At 34.4% G+C, this 24,352-nt stretch overlaps 1 protein-coding gene across 1 annotated transcript in view; it reads right to left on the minus strand.

The window, feature by feature from the left end:
• Positions 1-24,352, minus strand: part of LOC145288023 (transmembrane 9 superfamily member 2-like) — a 139,343-nt gene that overhangs the window by 71,545 nt on the left and 43,446 nt on the right. The gene's annotated exons all lie outside the window — the stretch shown is intronic.

A 24,352-nucleotide genomic window follows, 5' to 3' on the forward strand; every position in this document is an offset into this window, starting at 1 on the left:
ATAGGCAATAGTAAGACTAAAAAAAATGAATAATAGTGATTTAAGCTTAAGTAACAATATAGAAATTCCCCAATGAATATGAGGGATATGATAGTGGATAATTATAGGGGAATGAAAATCTGCTATGTTCACTGTGGAATACATAATTGAGAGGAGCAGTTATTCTGGAATAAATATAAGAAATGTTGAAAGACTATGAAATGTACTCATATTTTCTGGAAACACATCAAGAAGAAGTGCACTAAATAAATAGTAGAATATCTTAGCATATGAAGCTTTTGCTTCAAAATCTATAAAAGCTAAAGTGACAAAAAAAAAAACAAAAAAAAAACAGAAAACGACTTTATTATAGAGGAAGAATGCAATATCAAATGATATGGAACAACTCATAGCATCTATACATTTTATTGTATCAAAAATCCCACCTATATGTTCTTTATATTCATTTAGCAGGACCTCCACCTCTCCTCACTTCAATATGTACACTATACATCGCAAGTTACTTGCAAGTTTTATTCGGTACTTTAATATTTAACAAGGTGATGTTTTATCTGATGCCTGTGTGTACCCATCAGGTCATCATCAAACGTATTCTCCACCTTCTGCATGATCAAATCTATCACGTATTGTTTTCAATACCTTCTGTCTATTTTGTTTAGGTGATTGATTGACTTGCAAGTCCAAGAAAAACATATGCAATCATGCCATCTTTGTGATGGTTTCTTTTTCTACATCCTTACACTATTCCTTTCAGGCCAGAACAGCAGATCTTCAACATTCGCATCAAAATAAGAATCAATTTGATGTTTTGTTGTCTGACAATTGTTACGATCATGCTTCACATTGGGACTACGCAAGGCACTCACGCAACAAAAAAAAAATTAAGAAAAAAAGAAAATGAACAAGGTTGCCTGGGTTCGATACATTTCCGAACAAGAGGGGATGAGGGAGACTCTTTTGAAACCCGAAAAATGTAAAATAGGCAAACAAACAACGTATGAAAGCAACAAAAATACGAATACAAGCGGTAAAGTTTGAATTAATTTTATTACAAAAATAGATTATAAGGGGGGGGGGACTAAAAGAAAAAAAACAAACAAACGGATTACAATGATGACCGAAGGGGGGGGTCACTTACACTAACGTCTAAAAATGATGACAGAAAATATATCAATAAACAACAAAATAAAATGGCCAAATTAAGGAATCACCAATTCATCGCCCGAGAAAGATATAGAGAGAAAGCCAGAAGTGGTAAGACTTACAAATGTCCTTTTTGCGGAGTGTTTAACCATTTATACGTGCATCATTCTGTTCGTTTTGGATGACTGTTCATAACTGGTGGTATTTCTGTGTTCAGTCTATCTGTTTTGTTATTTTATCGCTCCACTCCATGCATTTTTGGTTCGCAGTGCTCCTTCGTGTTCACAAGTGCGTCCCCAGCTGACACTGTCGACATTATCTCCTTCGACAGGTATCGGGTCACCTCTTTTCCTTTTTCACTGTTCGGATGGGATTTTCCCGCATCCGTTCTCCATGGCAGCCTTGCCGAGAATGTCTAAAATAATGTCTTTTTTTTTTCTCTCTCTTCTCTGTACTTTGCTTGCCCTTCTTCCTTTGTTCACTTTTGCCACTAAGCACCCAGAACTAAAAGGAGTCAGAAAGTGTGCTGACTGGATGACCTCGTCAACTTGCTGACTCATTCTTAAGGGGTGGACGTGGTGTTGGTATCTGTTAAACGTTTTCTTCAACTCTCTTCCTCTCTTTCTCTTGTGATAGATTCAACCTCACTTTCTCTCGTTACAGGTTCGACCTCACTTTCTCTCGTTACAGGTTCGACCTCACTTTCTCTCGTTACAGGTTCGACCTCACTTTCTCTTTCTGTTCTTTTGCTTTGGTGATAATTAAAAAAAAACAAAAGAAAAAACAATACACTCTCCGTCGGCCTAAAATTAAAATTAAGAATTTTCTCTTTAAAGCGCATAATTTATTTTAAGGATTATGCGACATCTCCCCACCAAAACAAGTGAAATAGGCTCACATATGAGACTATTTCAAAAAATTTCAGGCAAGTGGCGCAGGCAATTATCACAACAATTCTCATGGCTTCCATTTTCCATTGCAAAATATTGCTTACCACTTTGCAAAACACTAAATTAAATGTGATGATCTGACAGAAGGTCTTCATCCCAATTTGCATGTAGATGTAAATTATAACTCCTGACTCTATTCTCATAACTGTTACTGTCCTCATCATTTACTGTGTCCATATTGTCAAGATCACCATTGTTTGACATATCGTAATAACACTCATCATTTAACTTACTCGGATAACTGTCATCCTTTTTGTCTTTTAATATGTCATTGTGACCCTCGTCACCATTATCATTTAATTTCCTCTCACTGTTGTCCTTATCTCTCTCTTTCAATTTTTTGTCATGAACATCATCGTCTCTGCAGTTTAATTTATTTCTTTTGTCGTCGCCCTCCGACTCGTTTCTACAACCAATACCATCACTCTACCCTTTGCAGTTTAATTTATTTTCATAATTATCCCCGACAATATCGCCTAGCTTATCTATGGCATCCTCCTCCTCCTTATTATCACCATGATAATCGTCATCATTTTCTTTTGGTTTATTCTTAAAACACTCCTCATCTTTATCATATACTTTACCTCTGTCATATGACCCATTCCCACAAGTACCGTTATTATCACCTTCGTTGTTTGGTGAATTTTTATCACCATCACATTCATCGTCATCATTATCGGTCTCATCTCTTGTTTTAAATGGCCCATTTCTGACTGACTCTCCTTGAGTCGCGATATTTATATCGTATGCACCACGACGCGTGCTACACAACTCTTCACATGAAAATTCTACTGCTGCTATGAATACTTTCTTGTTTCACGTCGATGCCAGTGGCGTGAAAGCACTAGTGACGGCTTCACTGACACTATAAGCACTTCTAACTACCTTAAGTGGGTATGTTTCCTCCACCCTGATAATCCTGCATGAGACAGGTTGACTATTTCATACTCCTCACGTTTGTGATGTTTTTCATTTATCTCATTTCTAGGTAATGCTAAAATATTACTTGTTGCTCTTAATTTAACTGGGTTGCAGGCTATTTCAGGGTTAGGAGAAACTATTTGGGGTGGGAAGCTAGTACAAATATTTGTAAACATAGCTTTTGCTCTCGAATGTTCTTTCATTATTTTGTCCATTTCTTTGGGACTAGTTGCCCGTTTCATTCTAATTCTAGCTAGTTCTATCTCTGTACGAATCCTTCCACGGTTGGTACAAACTCTAATACAGCTTTGCCGAACACATTATTTTCAACTAAATGTTTCTCACTATTCTTCATAACTGAGTCTTCCACATGCTTGTTGCAACACACCTAACCCATAATGCTTACCCACTACCAAAATGTTGCCTTTCTTCAAACTACAAAGTCCCTCAAATGTGTGAGATTCTATGAAACTATCTATTCCTATCCTAACATTTTTATTTTGAAGATATTCGACTACAATGGAGATTAATTGTGCTCTACGAAGAGCATTTAGTCCCTAATGCCTTCCTACCGCTATGCTGTCGTCTTTAATTCGTGTAGGCCCTCGCACATGGGCGACTTTATTTACTTCATCCATTTTTGTCTTTTTAAAAAAGTTTCTATACTTTTGGCTTTCGTTACCTCATGTGTGCTGTCCGTCTAATGGGTCTTATAAAGAAAGAGTCTTCCAGACGTTAGCCCCCCACTTTTGTTACGATTATGCTTCACATTGGAACTATGTAAGGCGCTCACGCAACCAAAAATCTTTTTAAATTATGCAAAAAAATGAAATAAATTATACACACCCCGTCTGCCTAACTTTAGAATTTTCTCTTTACAACACATAATTTATTTTAAGGATTATGTGACACAATGTTTATGTGTCTAAACGTATTTTCTTCCATTTTGTACTGGTCATTATCAAGCATTGTTTGACTTTGACACAGATCTACATCACATGCAAAGTTATAAATAAGCATATTAAAATGTCTAAGTTGATTTCTTACTCTGATTTCATTTGGAAAGGAGGAGGAGGAGAGGGTTACCAATGTGTGAACAAGCCAGCAGACAAAAAAGTCAAGGCTATTTTTGCAGAATGAAAAGTCATAAAATGCATTTTCAAGAAACCTATTATGAAGTGTTATAAATTTTTAGTAGAGGGGGATAAGGGGGTTTCTTGTAATCTTCAAAATCCTTTAAGTATGACCTTTTTTCTTAAATACAACTTATTAACTTGGGAATTTTCCATAAATTTCAAAGCTACTATAAAAAGGTGGTCATGTAAAAAAATAAAAATTTTTTGAAGGCGGCCATACTTAACTTACATGGTAATGAAGGCGGCCATACTTAACTTACATGGTAATTAAGTTTATCAATGTCTTCTTTGGTAGATCTTTTATTAAAAGTTTATTATATGACACATTATAGCAAATTAAAAATATATCAGTTTATGTATGCATAACCAGTATAATATACAAGGATAGTATTAAACCAACTGTGAAAAATAAAATAAAAATTACCCGGATGTATAACTTGAAACATGTTCATAAATTTTTTTTTTTTTTTTTTTTTAAAGATCAAAATGGCTTGATAAAAAGTTCTAGTATTTTCAGTCAATGTAAGATATTTTTAAACGGTCTCACATGGATAGCAAACAATAGTTAATATCCACCTTTCAACAACTGTACTCCAGCTCTACAGGGTGTTTGAGATAAATTTGATAATAGTTTTATATCATTTCAGAACCATGTGAATTATTTAATCACAGTAAAGTGCAATAAATAGCCGTTTTTGTATACAGTAGAACCCTGGGATATGGCATTAAAAATTAGTAACAAAATACAATGCAGTATATAATACACATGCATATAATCAAATAACATTATAAATAACACCGTAAGGTGGGGCAAATACTGTAACCAGGGGCTGGAAAAACATTGTATTCCACATCATAATCTGAAAAACGTATCCTAGGGCCACCGTATCCCGAGGTTCTACTGTACTCATATTGGGTCTGTCCAAACATATGGTCCTCAACTCGCCTGACTGACACCTATTATACATGAGATGTAGTTGAGAAAGACATTGACAGTACTGCAACATCAAGGACAAACTGATTACATATCTTGAAGGACACTAAAGCCGCATGCTCCAGGGTTGTTCCTCCTGGAGGTCTTGATTGAGGTTCAAGGCAAATTTTCAAGCAGCTGTATTTGGCAAAAGAGTCTACTTTAGAATTTTGAGAATATACCAGTTGCAGCTGCAAAAAATATCAAATTTAACCCTAATGCCCTGTAAAAAAAAACACAGGCAAGATGATTAGTTTTTTTTTTTTGATATTCAAATCAAAGACAACAAATTAGATTTCTATATTGTTTTTGTAAATAGGTGATTACTGGTCAACATCAGCAACTCAAGAATATTTTAGTTTTCTTAAACCAATTTAAACTAGTCCAAATGCCAAACTTTGTCAACTCACAAGCATTTAATATACTTTTTAGAAATAGAAAGATATTTTTTGTAATGATGCTAAAATGTTTCTATGGACATTAAAGTAACAGTTTTCTTGTCAGTTTTTGTTTTTCGCAATAGTTTAATAATTATTCTATTGGCTTGTGTTGAACCTTGTCTGTCCCAATATTTTTATACTATGGTTGTGTTGACTGACTGCAGCTTATCAAATGCAGCCCATGCTTTTGAGATGCAAATTTCGATATCTCTCTCCGTGGAATCTATGTTGCTGCCTAGGTACATAAATTCAGTGACTTCTTTCAGTGTTATTCCATCTAGAGTTTTGATCTCCCCCTCTGCATTGAAAATCATAAACGTTGTCTTATTCGCAATAATGTAATTCACAGACTTTTCTAGCTCACATAACAGCATTTGCACATAAATAATGTTATTTGCAAACAGAACAATATCATCTGCGTAATCTGCGTCCGTTATGTGTGCTGATGGTTGGCATCTGCTTCTGGATTTATTTAAGGTGAAACCCTGTGTGCTGTATATATCAACAGAAGTGTGAAGTACAGTCAAGACAGACAATGAAAAGAAAAGGGGCTGAGTATCTTTAAATAGCCTATGAATCAATTTTTAAGTGTATTTTTAACATGGCTGTGGAGTTAGAATTGAAACAAATTCATTGCTTTTTGAGCTGTTGTCTGGTCTTTTAAAACTTCAGTAGTTGGAATCAGAGTCAAGATCAGATGTTTGAGCTACCAACTTCACAGCTGCACTTTCATCATCTAACACTATTCAATTCTTTAAATTTCATTAATCAAAATAATGAAAAAAAAAACATTGTATTTATAGATCATTACAAAACAAGCTTATTTTCTTTAAGCTGAAAATGTTAAAATATTTAGAAAATATAAATTGTTTGCTGTGAAGAAAACCTTTCTTAGGTTGAGAGTTTGAACTAGACTCCAAAAGCTTTAGTTTTTTTTTTTCACCCCCCTCCCCACTTAATGCTTTTAATTGAAAACAAAAACAGACACAGGAGAATTCCAATTCGAACATTTACAAGAAAATTAAAGGAAATTAAGTTTACCTTTACAGATTAAAAAAAAAAAAAAAACAGTTAAGAACCCCAAGAACTGAATTGCAAAGGTATTGAAATTGATATTTTGCACAGCAAAAAAACTTGTTAGCTAATGTTAATAATGTTAATGTGATTTGACTTTGAACATAAGAATTCACAAAGTCTTACGACTTCCATTGAGAAATCATTGTATCAGCTAATATCTATATTGTATTTCTAGTTGATTGTCACACTTTTTTTTTTTCAGAAACTACTAGGCTAATATAGCTAAAATTTTATATGGACCTTTTCTATGATAATGTAGTGACCCAAGTATTATGGTATCCATTCGATGCACAGTTAGAGATTAATATGGATGTCACCACAATACCACATTTACTCTAGAAGTCTTCTCAAACTACTGAGCCAATCTAGCTAAAATTTTGTATATGTCTGATTAGGTGTAGTGTCCTAAGTATTATGGTATCTGATCAGTGCACAGTTAGGGATTAATAAGTATTAGTAGTTAATGCAAAAAATAAACACAAATACAACTATTCAATCATTAATTTAGCATAAAGCACTTATTCTAACTTTTTCCCCAGTTTTTAAGATGCAGCTAATATAAACATATTCTGTAGACTTTTGCCATCTCATATTTCTTCACTGTTAAAATACATTGTTAGCTGCAGTAAATTAAGCAATATCGATGTGAAATAGAATTTTTAGCACCTTCTGAAACAACTGAGTGAGTAGGGCTTTCCTAAACAGAGCTACTCTGTTACAAAAATCTCCACTGAAGATGGTCTCCGTCAAATCGAACATACAACATTGATGTTCTGATAAGATTCCTGTGTGAATGAGTGCTTCCAACATTTAGCCACTCCTCCATTACCATAAAACTTTCAGCAAACTTGACTGACAGATGCAATAATAAAGTGATGTGTACATCATTTAATTATAGTGATAAATGCATGTATAACACAAGTAGCTTCTATGACTATAAACTTAGTGATATGCAAAGGCAAATTAACTGGTAATTGCTTTGGCTGCAGGTTTTAGACCAGTTTCTTTCTCCTAGATGGGTTGCTATAGACCTGGCTGAGGAAACTCATCTACCCCAGTTTTGAAATCAAAGTGATCCTTCTAGACAGACACTCATCCAAACCTAACAGAATATGTTAGCTGAAGAAATTGCTGTTAAAGCACCAACCTTGTACCTTTTCCCTGTCTTGTTATAAACATTCTGTAGAGGGAGACGAGTGTTCATGTATTAGAAGGTCAAAGGTCATTGTTTGTAATTCATACCGAACAATAAAAACAATCAACAACAAAGCATGTGTTACAAGTACATTGAAGTAGACATTTAACTGAAGCACGCTAAAGCAGGATTATATATTTACATATGTACAAGGAATATTTATTTACATGAACAGATTAGGAACAATACAGTGTTTGTGCATATGTAACTAGCATGCATGTAGTAAAATGTTTGTTGCGCGTATTGATCATGGAGTATGCGTGAGTGAGTATATACGAGATTTCCTAGTGTATGTGAGAGTTTGTTTAAGTATACACAAGTATTCATTCCTACCTTAGAAAAGTACAACACATCTGCCGAGGGCGCATGGAAAAAGGACATGCATCCACATGTACGGTTCGAATGAAAAGAGAGATAAAGAGCGTAACAGGAAGTAGGCTGTAACGGAGATTACAACAAGAGCAGGTAGCCTGTGTGTTACCGAATGTGTGTGTGTGATTTGAGTAAACACATTAAATCAAAAGGCATGTGCCCATAATTCTGTCACAAGAGATCCAGGAGCTGGATTTAGTTGTCAGCTATACTTTTCATTTGAAATATTTAAACAGCTAATGAGGGCTAATTCTCAAGTCATTCAATAAGAACCTAAGAAACGTACCCATGCATATGTGCGTGCATGTGCATGCACAACTTTTAACCTGACAGCAATGAATAAAAGAGAAAGTAAAATAAAAAAAAAAATAGAAAGTGATGAAGGGATGTAGTAGAAGGGGAGAAGAAGCCAATCTTGCTACCAAGTGCACAGCAGCTAGAAAAAAAAAAAAAAAACTTGGAAGAGAAGAACAAAAGATAAAAAAGCTGGGTGAATAACTGGAAGACATAAATACAAAAGAAAAGGGGAAAAAAATGTGAACAATAAAATATTAAGCTATGCAAAAATATGTCATTTTTTTTTTTCTGTTGCAACATCATAAGGCATTTAGTTTTCAATGCGGACGATAGATTTTAAATCACTTCTAGCCGTTCAAATCGAAACCAACCGAGCAATGCAGGACCCAGATGTGTAATTAGTTGGTTTTTCTTCGGCATTGTTTCATCAGTGCAAATATGGGTTGAAAAATTGATTTCATATAGATTTTTTATCGAATGCATAATGTGCATCATATCTTTTTTTCAATATGTGATTTTTAAAATATCAAGGATACTGATATTTTTGAGAATGTGAATACAGACTCAGTGTCGTGTTCTGATAAACTGCAGATCAAGGTTGTGCTTTTGTTCTTTTAGAAAAAAACCCCAACTAATTGTCAATAATTGATACGTACATTATTAAGCTTTATTAAGAAACAGATTTTATCCGTGACTGGAATAGGTGGCAAATAAAAAGACAAGTACAGCTGTTGTTAGTTATAACATCTGTTTCTAAGTTCTAATTCTTATTTGAGGGTTGCAGAATTGATCAAATAAATGCTATTGGAGCATAGCATCAAAATAAAACATAAAAAAACACCAAGTTGCTGCAGTTAGTATTACCATTTATCTCCCTCCTTACGAAAACAGAGTTGGATACAAGGCTTATTTATCAGGTGCACAAAATTCAGTTCCCCCAAAAGGGGTACTGAATTATTAGGACACAAAAATTTCCAGTCTAGAACTTTGCTTTCACTAAGGACAGAAAAGTATCAGAACAGATACTACACTTTGCTTCAGTAGAAAATTCCAAGAAGTCAATAAATAGTGTTCCAGTTAATCATATACAATCGTTTGCAATAAATATGGAGCTTTAGCATTAAATAAGAAAAGTGTTGATAAAAAAACCCAACAAAAATTCAATTATTTTACACATGTTTTGAATGCATTTTTTGTAAAAACTATAAAGACGGGTGAAATTTATTTCCCAAACTGAACAGCCTTGCACCACTTTTATGTCCCCTTACAAATATTAAAATCAAGATATAATGATACAAAACCTTTTGTCTAGAATCTTTATTCCAATTTTTGATCAAAATTCATTTTCATTTGAGAAAATATCTAAAATTTAAGGTGTAAGCTTAAATTCTTAAAATATTGAAATTCAGGGAATCTTCTTAATTGGTGTCTAATGACTATTGATAAAATTCAATTCAAATCTGAAATATTTGAACTTTCAAATGAGAGGGTATGCTCATATGTCCCTAAAAAAGGTTTCAAATACTTCAAAGGAAATAGAAGTTGAATAATATTTATCAATTGACGCCTAATACCTATTGTTCCTATTTACTATGCCTCGCCACGAGACAGAGTTAGACACCAGGGTCGTTTTTTGATGTGGAGAAAAGGAACAAAAATAAAAATTGTTTCAGTCGTGAAGGATTTCTCCTCCACTGACAGAGAACAAGAAATTGAAGTGCAGCATCTGAAGAACAGATACTACATTTGACCCAAAGGCCAACCTATTGTTAAAATTTTACAAAATTGAAGGTATGTGAATTTTTTACAAAGGGCTTCGACATCCTTTTCATCCCCTTTGCCTAAACTAAATATAACCCACATTACTCATCCTTACACCTAACAATTAATTCATAATGATCACGTAACAGCTGCATTCCAAAATTTGCAAGAGCGGTTAGTTAACTTCCCATACATAGAAATAAATAAACATATACACATACCGAACTTTATGTAAACAGAAATATAATTGTTTCTTTTTTTTTTGTTTTTATTTCCTTGATTCTGGATGTATAAAATTTAGAAACAGATGTTATATAACAACTGTATTTAATTGCCTTTTTTTTTTTTTAAATTGCCAGTTATTTCAGCCATTTGTTTATCTTACTCTTAGTAGAACGATCGTAGAATCAGTAGCCCAAACATTGGACTTTATCTCATGAAATTTTAAAAAAGACTTTTGTAGGAATACATCATCTCCTTTCTATTTTCAGATTGACTGATTGCTTTTGCGTGACTAACTTATTCTACATGGCGCTACGAACAGGATCGCCAGGCCAGCTTGTTGATTCGGCATCCTGGATCGAATTTTTCGACAAGGCAGGCACTCCCAAAAGTGAGCATGCCCGTTATGCAAAAATCTTCCTGGAAAACCACCTGACAGAAAATACTATTCCGAGCGTTACAGCGGAGCACTTAATATGCATGTGTATCACAGCCATTCGGGATATCCTTGCAACTATGCAATATGCGGTAAAATATTCCTAGGCTCCTGCAACGCTCCCAGTCCTGCGGCAGACACACGTACCATATTATAAGGCCACTACAACAGCTCATCTTCCAAGCATCACCGCAAACATGACGCCTCAACAATTTCGAAAATTGTGTGTTGACTGGGATGTATATAAGCAACTTACCAACTTGCCTACATTACAAGTCGCCGCTCAGTTATACAATGAAACTTGCAATGAAACTGTACAAAATGCGATTTCAGCTCACATTCGTCGTTCTTTGAATTGGAGGAGGCAGCTTTGTTTGAGTCATTAGTCACCAAGCGTGCCAACTGCCAACCCTGCAGTACACAGAATGACCTTTAGCAATCTTTGTCAGCACGATAATGAAACCATTCAGCAGCTTGTTACTCGTCTTTGTGCCGCTGCCATTGTGCGTTTTCTTGTCCAAATTGTCAGAGTGACATTGCTAATGAAAACATCAAAGATCAATTTATACGGGGTATTTCAAATCAACTGCTGCAAACAGACATTCTCGCAAAAGCCAATCAGTTGAAAAGTATTGACCAAATCGTGAACCATGCTGAGGCTTTTGAATCTGCCCTTCGCGATCAAGCCAAGCTACAGACATCGTCTGAAACCTATGCCGCCCGCAGTTCCAATTATCGCAGACAGTGCAAGCAGCCCACAAAGAATTGCATCGGCTGTGGTAGTTCATCTCATGGTGTACCAGGAAAGCCACCACGTCACACCAGTTGTCCAGCATGGGGCCAGACCTGCATGAATTGTCATAAGCTCAATCACAACGCGGATGTTTGCTACCGCACTAGTAGGGCAAGTAGCTTAATCGCCCATGTCAAATTCTCTGAGCAGCATAAACAGTTCATTTCGACCACACCCAATGTGGATGAAGTTACCATGATGCTTACACCAAACTTAAATGGTGCGGAACCAGTGCAACTTTCCGTTTTTCCAGACAGTGATGCCAATATTTGTCTTGCTGGGCCACAGCATATTTCCGCTCTAAAGATTCAACTATCACAGTTACGCCCATGCTACAAGATCAGAGCAGTTGGTGGAGGCATGCTAGTCAGTCGGGGGTGGCTGCCAATCACTTTCACTCTCAGGAGTCGGTCTACAACACAGCCTCTCTACATTGCTGACAATATTGCAAAATTGTTCTTCAGCAAACAAGGTTGCATGGACTTGGGAATACTCCCACAGTGCTACCCGCAACCTATGAAAACTCCTGCACCTCCAGAGCCTACCATCCTCATTGCCTCAGCAAACACAGCACGAAGTCCACCACCAAAACGTCCAGAAAAATTACCGTTCTCTCCCACCGAAGACAACATTCCGAAACTGAAAAACTATATCAAGGAAAAGTTTTCCCTAAGTACATTTAATACTTCTGCTCCATTTCCAGCCCTTTCAATGCCACCAGCCTCTATCCACCTTAAAGACAATGCTAAACCAAAGGCCAAACACATTCCAATCCCAGTTGCGCATCATTGGAAGAAAGAAGTGAAAGCGGGGCTGGATAGAAATGTTGCACGCGGTATAATCAAACCAGTCCCTATTGGCACTCCTGTGACTTGATGCAGCCCAATGGTCATAGTAACAAAACCAGATGGAGGACCTCAATTCCAATCTGCTGCTTTTGATGATTTCTTGCCACTATGGGGCGTTCAACACAAAATATCGTCTGCTGTGTACCCACAGTCAAACGGACGAGCTGAATTGGCAGTCAAGGCAGCAAAACGTATTATTCACAACAATATATCGATCAACGGCAGTCTCAATAATGACAAAGCGGCTCGTGCCATCCTTCAATACAGAAACACACCTATACCGGAGATAGGATTAAGTTCTGCACAGATTCTGTTTCATCAAAAATTGTGGGACAGTATCCCTTCAAACCCCCAACATTACCAGGTTCATCGCAATCGGATAATTTCTGCTGAACAACGCGAGAAAGAAATTCGCTGTCCGTGATCAGGCCTTGAGAAAGCAATACAATACTAATGTAAAAACTTTGCTGCCCTTGGAAGTCGGATCTCACGTGTGGGTTCAAGAGTGCAAGAAGAAGGCCAAGTGGCTCAAATCAGGCACTATCGTCGAGGTTCTACCACACCGACAATAACGAATCCGAATGCACCACTCCGGGAGAGTTTCTTTACAGAATAGACAATTCTTGAAAAGGTGCTTAATCCCTATACCAACTGCAATAACTCATGACGGAAACCAGCATCCAATGAGGAACAACAATGTTTCGTCACAACACTTGTCTCTGACTGGTCTGACAAACACATCAATACCGAACTCACTCCCAGACAGCAATACCCCCAACATGGCTGATGTACCTGGTGGCAGACCCAAGATGCCGTGGGCATTGAAAAATTTACAGCCATACAATAAACCTGGCTTAAAGGAACTTTAGTGCCAGGGGGAGATGTAGGAATACATCATCTCTTTTCTATTTTCAGATTGACTGATTGGCTTTTGCATGACTAACTTATTCTAAAAAAGACTTTCACTAGTTTGAATCTATATATAATATATATATTACATATAGTTTTGATTTCTGAAGGGATTTGTTCTACCAGCCTCTGAATTCAATTATTTTTTTTCATAGAAAATGTAAAAAAAAAATGTTTTTAATGATGGAAAATGCTTAAAACAACTAAAAATATCGAAATCCTCATTAATAAATGATCATTAAAAGACAATGACATCTTGATATTCATTGTTTTTATTTCTTTTTAGAAATCAGAATTAGACAATTCTCACAGATCGACAGCAATGCCTATTATATAACTTCTCTTACAGCTTTTTAAGTGATGTGTATTCCAGTGATCGATCTATTCTTACAAGATTTTCAATGACTTTTATCCTCTTTGACAATATTATCAGAAACTTGTTTAGAATCTATTTTTAGTCTAATTACATAACCAAATATGAAACTTGTTGTACAAGAAAAAACAATACAAAAACAAAATGGAGTGACGTTAATCGTAAAATACATCTTGTGGAACTTTCACCATCAGTCATGAACTGGTTTCACTACAGGTTTAGACTCACTCCATCAGCAACCCAACCACTCCTTAACAGAAAGATGCCTCCCCCTTCTCCTCGCATGTAATGTGTTACACACCATATAAACCTTGCAAACTAAATGATCTTCCAGAAAAATTGACTAGATGTGACATTAATGTTCAGCATCAGCCATTGAAAATCATTCCAGCAATCTCACTTCCTGTATTTAAGGTCCCTGCCAGGGTAGATCTGGTTATCTCTAGGAGAAGAACCTGGTAAACTTGTAAATATTACTTGGCAGTAATATACTTTTAAGATTAGGTGTAGATATATAATTTACCAGGTGTAAAGTCGTTAGGCATGATGGATGGCGATGACTTTTGGGGTCAGTTTCAATCTCAGTTAACTTATTAGCCATCTTGATCATGGGATACAGGAAAATGTTTGTTTGTTTTTTTTTAAATAATAATGAGTCACCACTTATCAAGGCCAAAAGTCACTTATCGAGTTAATGAGATTGTCAGTTGGATGACGAACAATACTGAGAGAATGTAAATTTTGTAACAATATTTCTAAGAATTTTTTTTTTTTTTTTTTTGAAAAGTAAACAATCATATGGAAAAAAAAATTGCCATTGGCGGGGGTGGGGGGGGAACAGGTATCCCTTTCTTTCCTTTAAGATTTGAATTTGGTCAGTTTCCAATAACTCGACAGGCTTCTCCAGAATTATCTGAACACTTGCTATGCACATCTTTTACATTTACCGATTAAAGCACGATTCATGAAACTTTGTAAAAATTTTGTCCCCTGTTTACAAATTATTACATTTACTTAAAATAAACTGTTTCTCTCATATATGTACTCCTACAATTAAATCCTCTCACACCACTCAATTACTGGGTTATTTCCTTAATAGGTATAATTATTATTAAGTCACGATTTATCATTTTATACTATTTTTATTTTCTACATACTGCACTAGATTTTTCAAATAAATAAGAAACGCTCCTTCAATTTCACTTAAATTCTGCCTGGCGTTCTAAATATGTACAAAGAATAAGGGAATGTTAGAATAGTGGTATTTCAGCAGTGTAGTATGTTTTTCATACTACTTTTAATCATTCTTCAGAATAATTGAATAAATTATCAAATACCTCATATTCAAAATGACGTCTTAGCCAAACTCCTAGGCATTTTGTAATTTTTTTCTCAAAAATTTTGAAGGTTTTGTCCCTTTTCTTTTTTTTTTTTTTACATAGGCATCACCACTTATCAAGGCCCAGAGACCACTCGAGGATAAGAGTTAAGAGTGTACAGTAGACAATCGTTAGTAATGGAAATTCGGTAAATTTGTTAACTTAAGCGGAATGGCCCATCAAAAACTTGTTCACGTTGGACTTGAAGACAATCAGATTGTAGTCAGCTGGAAAGCAAGAAAACGGAAGACATTTCCACAGACGTGCACTTCTAAGAAAGAAGCTTTGTTCATGGAATCTACGTTTAGGCTTAGGCACAAATAAAGAGTGGGGAAGATTATTGATAGTGTTTTCAGCTAGACGAGTGTTTCTTATGAAAATTTGGCGAGGGGGAACCATAGATTGAAGCTCAGTCAAGCACTTGCCATGAAAATAACGATAAAGTAGAGACAAGCTCGCAACATCTCTTCTATGAGATAGAAGTTGCAGGGAAGAGAAAAGGACATCTATGAGGCTACGAAGTCTATTTTGAACTCTATTAAGGTAGGACAAGTCCTTTTTAGCAGCTCCTGCCCAGATGTGGCAACGATACTCCATCCTTGGACGTACCTGGCTCTAATATCAAGAATTGTATCAGCAGTGAGATATCTACTGGATCGATAGAAGGATCCCACCATTTTTCCAGCAGCCTTGGCAACATGTACATGTTCCATTTCAGATCAGGAGTAAAGGTCAAGCCCAGAAGCTTGTCAAAACATGAGGCCTCCCCAAGACGAGAGCCATTCATTTCAATTGATGCCAGATGGGGATCAGAGCGTTGATGATGTAAAGATAAAAGCTTGGTTTTACATGCATTAAAGGTAACCAGCCACTCCTTTCCCCATTATACCACATGCTCAAGAACAGAGGAGAGAGAATCAGAGAGAACTTGGTTGTTTACAGTCTTAGATGTGCTACCATAGATGGTAGTGTCATCAGCATAAATGTCTACGAATGATTTAAGGATGTGATTTGGAAGATCATTATGTAGATCAGGAAGAGAGTTGGGCCCAGGATGGACTCCAGCATTAATACTGTGAGCTGATTTCTGCCCATCAATTACTACTCTTATGAACTTATCAGAGAGAAATGATTTGGTAATTGAGACATTTTCAGCTATGTAAACAATTTTCTGCTTGTTTTTTCTTTTTACTATGTAAAAAAGTTCTTAAAAGTTATTACATGATTAGGTTTTGATTTTGCAAAAAAGAAATTAATATTTGTAAAAAGACAAAACCATTGAATATTTATATTTTGTTTATTAAATTCTTACATGAAATTACTACATATTTAAAAAAAAACAAAAAAAAACACCACTTCACATGAATAGTTTTCTAAATGTTATTCAAAGATTTTTTTTTACTAAAAATAACCAAAAATTTATTTAGTTTTAATGATTGTTTTTTTTATATAAAAAAAAACATTTATTAAAACCAAGTAAACGATTTTTTATTTGTTTTTCATAAAAAAAAACAAAAAAAAAACCTCAAAAGTATTAAATAATCATCTATTTTGTTTTAGAAAAAAGAAAACTGTAGAAGACTTCATGTTTTGGATTTTATTAAAAAAAAAATGTTTGTTCTCGGCAAGAAAAACGTCCTTACAAAGTAATATGTAATTATTGGTTTTGTCTTATATTTTTAGTTTTATAAAGAAATATTTGTTATAGTAAATGTTTTATGTGTGTGTCTGGAGGAGGGGTAGTTTTTTTATTTATCGAATTTAACTTCTTTTTTTAATGTTTTGATAATAATTAAAAACATGTAAATAAATAGGTATTCTTTAGGTGGTTGGGAATAATGAGTCACCATTGTGGCTCTTTAATAAAAAAAAAATCTTTGTCAAAACAAAAGGTTGTAAGCAGTTCAAAAATGCAACATAACAATTAGGTACCTGAAGAGCTTTATGTTTATAGCTACCACTAATATAAAAAAATTTTAAAAGAAAAATATACATCTTCACTATATTGATAACTAGACATATATACAATATCACATACATGGCAGAAACACAAGCTCTATCAAGCAAAATGTATTTTCACGTATACAAACTTTTCCTATTATTCCATAACCTCTAAATGTTGACTAGTCTTGCTAACATGGAGCCAAATCAGTGCCCTCAGCAATAAAAATATCCTTGATAGCATTTGATTTTTTTGGTAACTATGTCAGTAATGTTTCAATCTCAATTCTTTGTTGATGCTTTCCAAGCCAAAGTTCTTTTCTTCACAATTAAGAGAGGAAACAACTTATAAAAAACTCAGCAAGTTTCACTTTCCAAAGCTGGTAAATACAAAAAGAAGAGCACAGAAAGAACTTTGAACTGGAAGAAAATAAAAATCAGTGAGTTGAGCTATTATGGCCCACCCCACAAATGGAAAGGCAGCCTTTTGTTTTTCTTATGCAGTGAAAAAAAAATTCTAGTTCAAGTTACTATTATAGATGAGTACACACATATACTTTTAACATAGTGGATTCCGTGTTTGCACTGAATTGTTCAAAGTTGAGCATAGAATTTCTTGAGTTAATCTACATTCTCAACCAATGCTAACACAGATAATTTTTTATATTAAGAAAAGTTTTGTGTGTGTATCTGTGTGCCTGACTAACAGTCAGATACTTGACTTGGCACTCAGGATAGATTGAGCCAAGACTCCTTCCATAGAACACACAGCATCTTGGATGAACACAGACCACACATGACAGTCTGCAGAAGCCAAGATAGTTATGGGTAGTCAGTCCTGGGACCAGTGGCTTTAATAGTGTGTAACCACATCTTCAATTGGCCTTCCGGGCATCTTCACTCATCTTGGAGTGACCTAGAGCTATTGCTTTTGTGGAAAGCTCTCAAACCATTCCTCCTAACTTTTAAAAGTCAGATACCACATAAGATACACTTACAAATTTGACATCACTTGTGGATTCAGTGCAATTGAGCTAGTTATAATAAGAAAAACAAACAAATACTGTATTCCTAAACATGGAGTCACCAGAGACGAAATTAATGCAATTACAGACATTTTTTTGTTCATTCTTACTGGTAGTTGTTCCTAAAACACTAAAACCATGTCAAACAGTCAGTCTTTCCTTTTTTGCTTTCTGTTATATTGAACCAGTCGCCAGAGAGAGAGAAAAAGGATAGTCAGAGTGGGAGGAGAGTTCAAAAGATGTAACACTTTTTTTCCTTCTTTTTTAGTTTCTATTTATTTTGTCATCCATTTTCCCAGGGCAATGCCAGGAAGCTTCTAGTTCTTATGATAAAACTAAATTAAACCATCAACATTGAATTCCAATATTTTTTAATTTAATAAAAATGCATTTTAACATTTTGCAAAAAAAAAAAAAAAATGCATTTTAACATTTTGCAAAGCTTAAAACAGTCACAACTATATATCTTTCTTGAATTTTCTAATAAAAAAATATTGATTTTGTCATTTTAAATCAAAAACACTATCAAATTTCTCATAATCATTCATATATATGTGTGTGTGTGTTTAGGCAGCATTTTTTTTTTGATATTTCTTATCTTTTTTGAGTGAAAAAACAAAAAAAATTAAGGTCTCTTATGTATTGCAAATATTTTCAATCAGTCATTGAATCATCTTCAAATGAGAGTCAAATAAATGGGTTGGGAAAACTGACAAGGGAAGGAATTAGTAATTGCACATGGTCAATATTCACAGACAGCAGACACCAAGGTGTTTTGGAGCCAATACAGAATATATCACATATATAAGCTATATTTTAAAATATAAAACTAACTTAATTAAAAAATATGTGTAATGCCTTTTTTCAGATTAAAAATATAAAATCCCCAATCTCGTATATTTTTTAATAAATCTATTTATAAAGGTGTGAGTTTATTCTTGTTACAATAAACATATACTAACAGTAATCTTTAAATATATATATAAAATAAAGTCTATCAACTAAATAAAGATGAGAGTACCTTAGCATCAAAGTCAACAGAATCTAGACCATTCTTGTAATGACCTTTTCCCTATTGATTGTTAAATAATGCAGTCCTGTGCAGTTCTAGAGAGCCATCCTTCCAGGCTTTGCCTTCTCTTTTTGAGAAAGAGTTTATTGCTAATCGCCAGAGGTTCCCCTATAGGGAATAATGATAGGGCTTCCCAGATACTTATTGCCGGTTAGAGTTCTTCTGCTAGGGGGGTGCTGACTTTTCCATCCAACTTTCTGACCCTTGTGTCACATTTCTTGGTGGGAGAGAAATAAATACCCAACTTAATAAAGCTGATCATTGCATGTGTGAGAAAGAACAATGCTGTAACATATTGTAACAACAACACTGTAACTTCCTCTGTAAGCTGTTTAGAAATTTGAAAAAAAAAAAAAATCAACAACAACAAGTACGTTTTGACCTAGATATGTCTAGTTAAATTGTTAAAGATGATGAAAAGGTCGACTTCATTATTATCATTTGTATTTCCATTTCAAAGAAACTAATTAACAAAATAGATTGCTCTCTAGAGTAACTAGACATAATGATTGAGAAAATGGCAGCCACCTCCAAAAAGAAATTGAAAAAAAAAACCCAAAAAACTCAAAAGCAACTTTCTTTTTTTTTTTAAATGGACAGTAAAAACTGTCAATAAAAATGAAAAGAAATTTTCTTGTTTGAAAAAAAGTAACAGCATATTTTCACAAAGAAAATCTCAATTGACATTCACAAATAGACATTAAAAAAAGGAGAATTCATTCTATTCTGAATAACTGTCACCTTTCTAATTTAATAGAAAAAAAAAAATATTTATGAAGGAGAGCAGCCAGAAAAGGCAGACTTCTGCTAAAGAGTCATCTTCTATATGTCCTCCCCCACCTCTGCAAAAAAATAAATTACAAAATCTATAATATCAGTAATATAAATTTAAAAATAAGAACCAAAAGAAATTCTAGCCTTAGTTTAAAAACATGAATAAAAAAAAACAAAACAAACAAGAAATGAAAAAAAAACAAAATTAAAAAAAATAAATGAACAAGCTGCGCATGCATGGTCCCCCTCGTGCTGCATATGAGATGACGCCACAACAAAATAGTGAAGAAATGATGAATGTGAGAAGTGTGAAGGGCCAACATTGCCTTCACATTTTCGCCAAGTTTCAAAAAAATCTAATGGGCCAAAAATTATAGGATAAAAAGTGTCATTTTTTGCAATTTAAGGGCATTTGTAACACTTTTTGAGCTCCTGGGAATGCCGAATCCCAGTGAAAATGGACAAACAGTGCAGTTTCTCGCCTTAAGACATGTATATTTTGATTCAGCACCATGGAAAACCACTATGTAGACATACATATCAAGTTTTTGAGTAATATGAAAAAAGAGCTCCAAAAAGGCATGTTTTTTTTTTAGCCCTAAAAGTCCCAGAGGGATGTGGAACCTGAATTTTGCCAGGGTCACCCATACTGAATTTATATTAAGAACAATGGCCTCCACATTTTGGCCAAGTTTCAGGAAAATCTAATGGATGGATCAGAAGTTATGGGGCAAAAAGTGTCATTTTTGGCCTCTTTTGAGCCCCTGGGGATGCTGAATCCCACTGTAAATGGATAACAGTGCAGTTTCAGGCCTTAACAGCTATATATTTGAGTTGACCACTATGAAAAACCACTATTGTTGAGAAATATGAAAAAAGAGCCACAAAAAAAAAAAAAAAAAAAAGGACGTTTTAGCACTAAAAGCCCCCGGGGACGCAAACTAGAATTTTGCCAGGGTCACCCATACTGGATTTATATTAAGAACAATGAGCTCCACATTTTGGCCAAGTTTCAGAAAAATCTAAGGAATGGATCAAAAGTTATGGGGCTAAATGTGTAATTTTTGGCCATTTTTGACCTCTTTTTAGCTCCTGGGACACGAGAATTTACCCCCCCCCCATTTTTTTTTTTTTTTTTACTGTGCACATCTATTTAATGAAATACAATTTGTGGCAAAATTTCAGGAAAAACTAATAGACGGTTATCTGGCAATCGTCCGTACTATTGGACGCACGGAAGTCATTGAAAACATAGGTCCCTCTCTAATAAATCGCAGGACCAAGAAAACAGTAGAGTTCAAGTCAAATTGTTTGAATCAAGAAAAGGGAGCTTGCAAAGCCAATTCATTTTCTTTAAAGAGACAAACACCCCAAACTATTCTTTAACTTCACTCTACCCCTATCTCTCTCAATATTATATATATCCCACTATCAACCACTATGGATTAATAGTATTACTAATTGCGATATTTTTTTTGTTTATCTCTATATAAATAAAATGAACTCATTTTTCCCCTCCAACTTTGACCTTAATAGGATTAAAAATCATGACATTACATGCAAATGTAATGCGTACAGACTCTAGCACATTATCCGAGGTTTGCTATAGGCCTATTACCTCCACAGTTCCTCGACAATGGTACATTCCTATACTTTTTCCGGTGAGAGTCCACTGCCAAAATCGCTTAGATTCAATGGAGGTTGCAACATCTTTTCTCTCTATTAGATTCCTCCTTTCCCCCCTCCCCATTTACACCACAGCGGATGCGTTCACAAGGAACAGTATGCGGAAACACACCGGTTTGGAATCGTACTAGGTTACTTATGTCGTTTTTTTTTTCTTTTTTTAAAATCTTTTTTCCCTGAGTTATGCTTTCTGTTTTTTTCATAATAAAATAGAAATAAAAAAAAAAATTAAAAAAAAAAAAAAAAAACGCGATTACTATTATTGTTTTCTTTTTGCATTTTTCATTAGTGTAAGACGCAATCTGCAAGCCTAACCGGATTTTACTTCCGGTTTTAACGACTTTAACCGTGCCATCTAACTATGACCTTTATTAATTAGTACTTTTAACTAAACATTTATTTTTACAAAAAGATTACAATGCAACGATATCGTGAATTCACTTGCATTATACTTAAATTAAATTCATTTAGAATTCGAGTGTGATGTGACTACTGAAACTAAACCAAAACAAACTTCACTGCGGCATTGATATTTGACCTAATTCACTTTTTAGTTAATTTATCATGTTTGTTGTTTTTTTTGGCGCTTTCGCCTCAATGATTCGAGTTTGAGCCTCCCAAAAACTTTTTTGGGATTTTTCAAACAAACAGGCACCGCCGGACCGTTTGTATTGCATCACCTTCACTTTTTTTAAACTGTTTTTTTGTTTTTTTACACAATTTTTTTTAAATAGTTTTAACATTGTTTTTATAATATTTAAACAGGGTTATGACTTCGCTTTGTTTTCATTTCACCCCCCCCCAACCACACACGCCTCTAGAAACCAAGGTAACGCCGGGCAACCCCCGCTAGTAATGAATAATTCTAAGCTTTTTTGATTTTTTACTTTATTTATTAAGAGCCAAAAGTAATAAAACAGAGAGAGAAAAACAAGCAAGAGTGATCAATATAGTCTATTTAAATAAAATCAGTAGCGGTGTCTGTTTGTAAATATTTAACTGATAAACACCTAAACTACTAGTCACATAACGCTGAAATTAACAGAAAATACTAATCATACACCAATGATAGTTTATAAAGAGTAAACTCTTTGGATGGATGAATAACGCGTACAGACATATATCGGCAAGTTGAAATGAAAAATGTTCAAGTTGCTGACATAATTTTACTTCTTTCTGTGCATGTCCAAATTCAATTCATTTCTCCAAGTCGTTTAATAGAAATCTTTATTACCTACCTCCCAATAGCTACATCAGTAGAGAACACACACGGCTGAAGTGCTAAATGTTCTGGTTTCGATTCTAGCTGATAGCATCTGAGTCATTTTTTATCTTTTAACTTTTGAAACCATTACTATATATTAGGTATAATATAATAATCATTAGAGAATTGACTCCATAATAATAAATACAAAATCTGCATGAATTAAAATATATTTAAGCATATTTTATGACACAGCAAGTCTGGACACCCGCCCACTAGTATAAAACAAAAAGGAGAGGTTCAAAAACATGAAAGATGTAAAAAGTGATGGATCGTTTGGTGCTGTTAGTTCAGATCATTTGAAACCATAGCAGCAAGTTTTAGTCTCCTCTCCATTAAGGCCAAAGGTTTTGGAAAAATATGGATATATCTATACTCATAGTCAAATATATATGGATATATACTCATAGTCAAATTGAAACTTTGAAAGGATTCAAAGCGATGAAACTACATGAAAATTTGCAAGCTTTTTGAAGATAATACTATTCTTTTCAAATTTTCTGACAATTGGTAAAAAGAAATCTATATTTTTAAATGAATAAAATATACCCAGATTTACCTACATTTGTATATATAGTGTCCTGGCAGGCTAACTTCAGTTTTGCTGTTTTGGGATGAATTTTGTTTAGGGTTTTTCTTTGGTTGGTTGTCTCCCCTATGGCCTTGCTAGAACACTAATATAAAAACATTAATATATATATATATATATATATTTTTTTTTTTTCCATGCCCACTACCAGGCAACATTGAGTAGATATAGTATATAAATAACTTTTTAAATAGAAACGATTTAATAAATAAATTTTAAAATAAAACAATTTAATATACTCTTCAATCGGGACAGTTTGCTGAAGCAAAAAAGTTTTTAGCAAAAATATCATTTGAATAAACTGTCACTATTAATGTTTTGAGTTATATTAAATTTAATTCAACAAAAATATCGAAAGATAGAACCCTGGTGGATGAGCAATACCCTTTCTAGTTGTCTAAATTATCACATGATTTTCAACACTCTGCTTCAGCCTTTATTCAAGCTACATGGGAGGTCAGAAAGGCTTGATCTAACCAAGTGGCTGGTCACAACATGCTCAAGTAAAAAAGTAAATCCCAACTCAACTATTAAACTTGATATTTCTTTGTTCAGGCACCCATCCCTCTGTAACTTAAATGTTAGAATGTGGTAATTGAGGATAAAGCATTCTATAGAAATGAAAGGTTTAATCACTGTTTCACGTTGATATTTGTTTTTCGATACTAAATCTAATTAGCAATGACACAAAACTGTATTCATGCAAGTATACTGGTTGTGTAACCCTGGCTCAACTAAGACAATTGGAATTCACCTTTAAGAAATTTTAATTATTA

Source organism: Euprymna scolopes, chromosome 11, assembly GCF_053919585.1.
Source record: "Euprymna scolopes isolate OS-2025 chromosome 11, ASM5391958v1, whole genome shotgun sequence".
Taxonomy (NCBI): Eukaryota; Metazoa; Mollusca; class Cephalopoda; order Sepiida; family Sepiolidae; genus Euprymna; species Euprymna scolopes.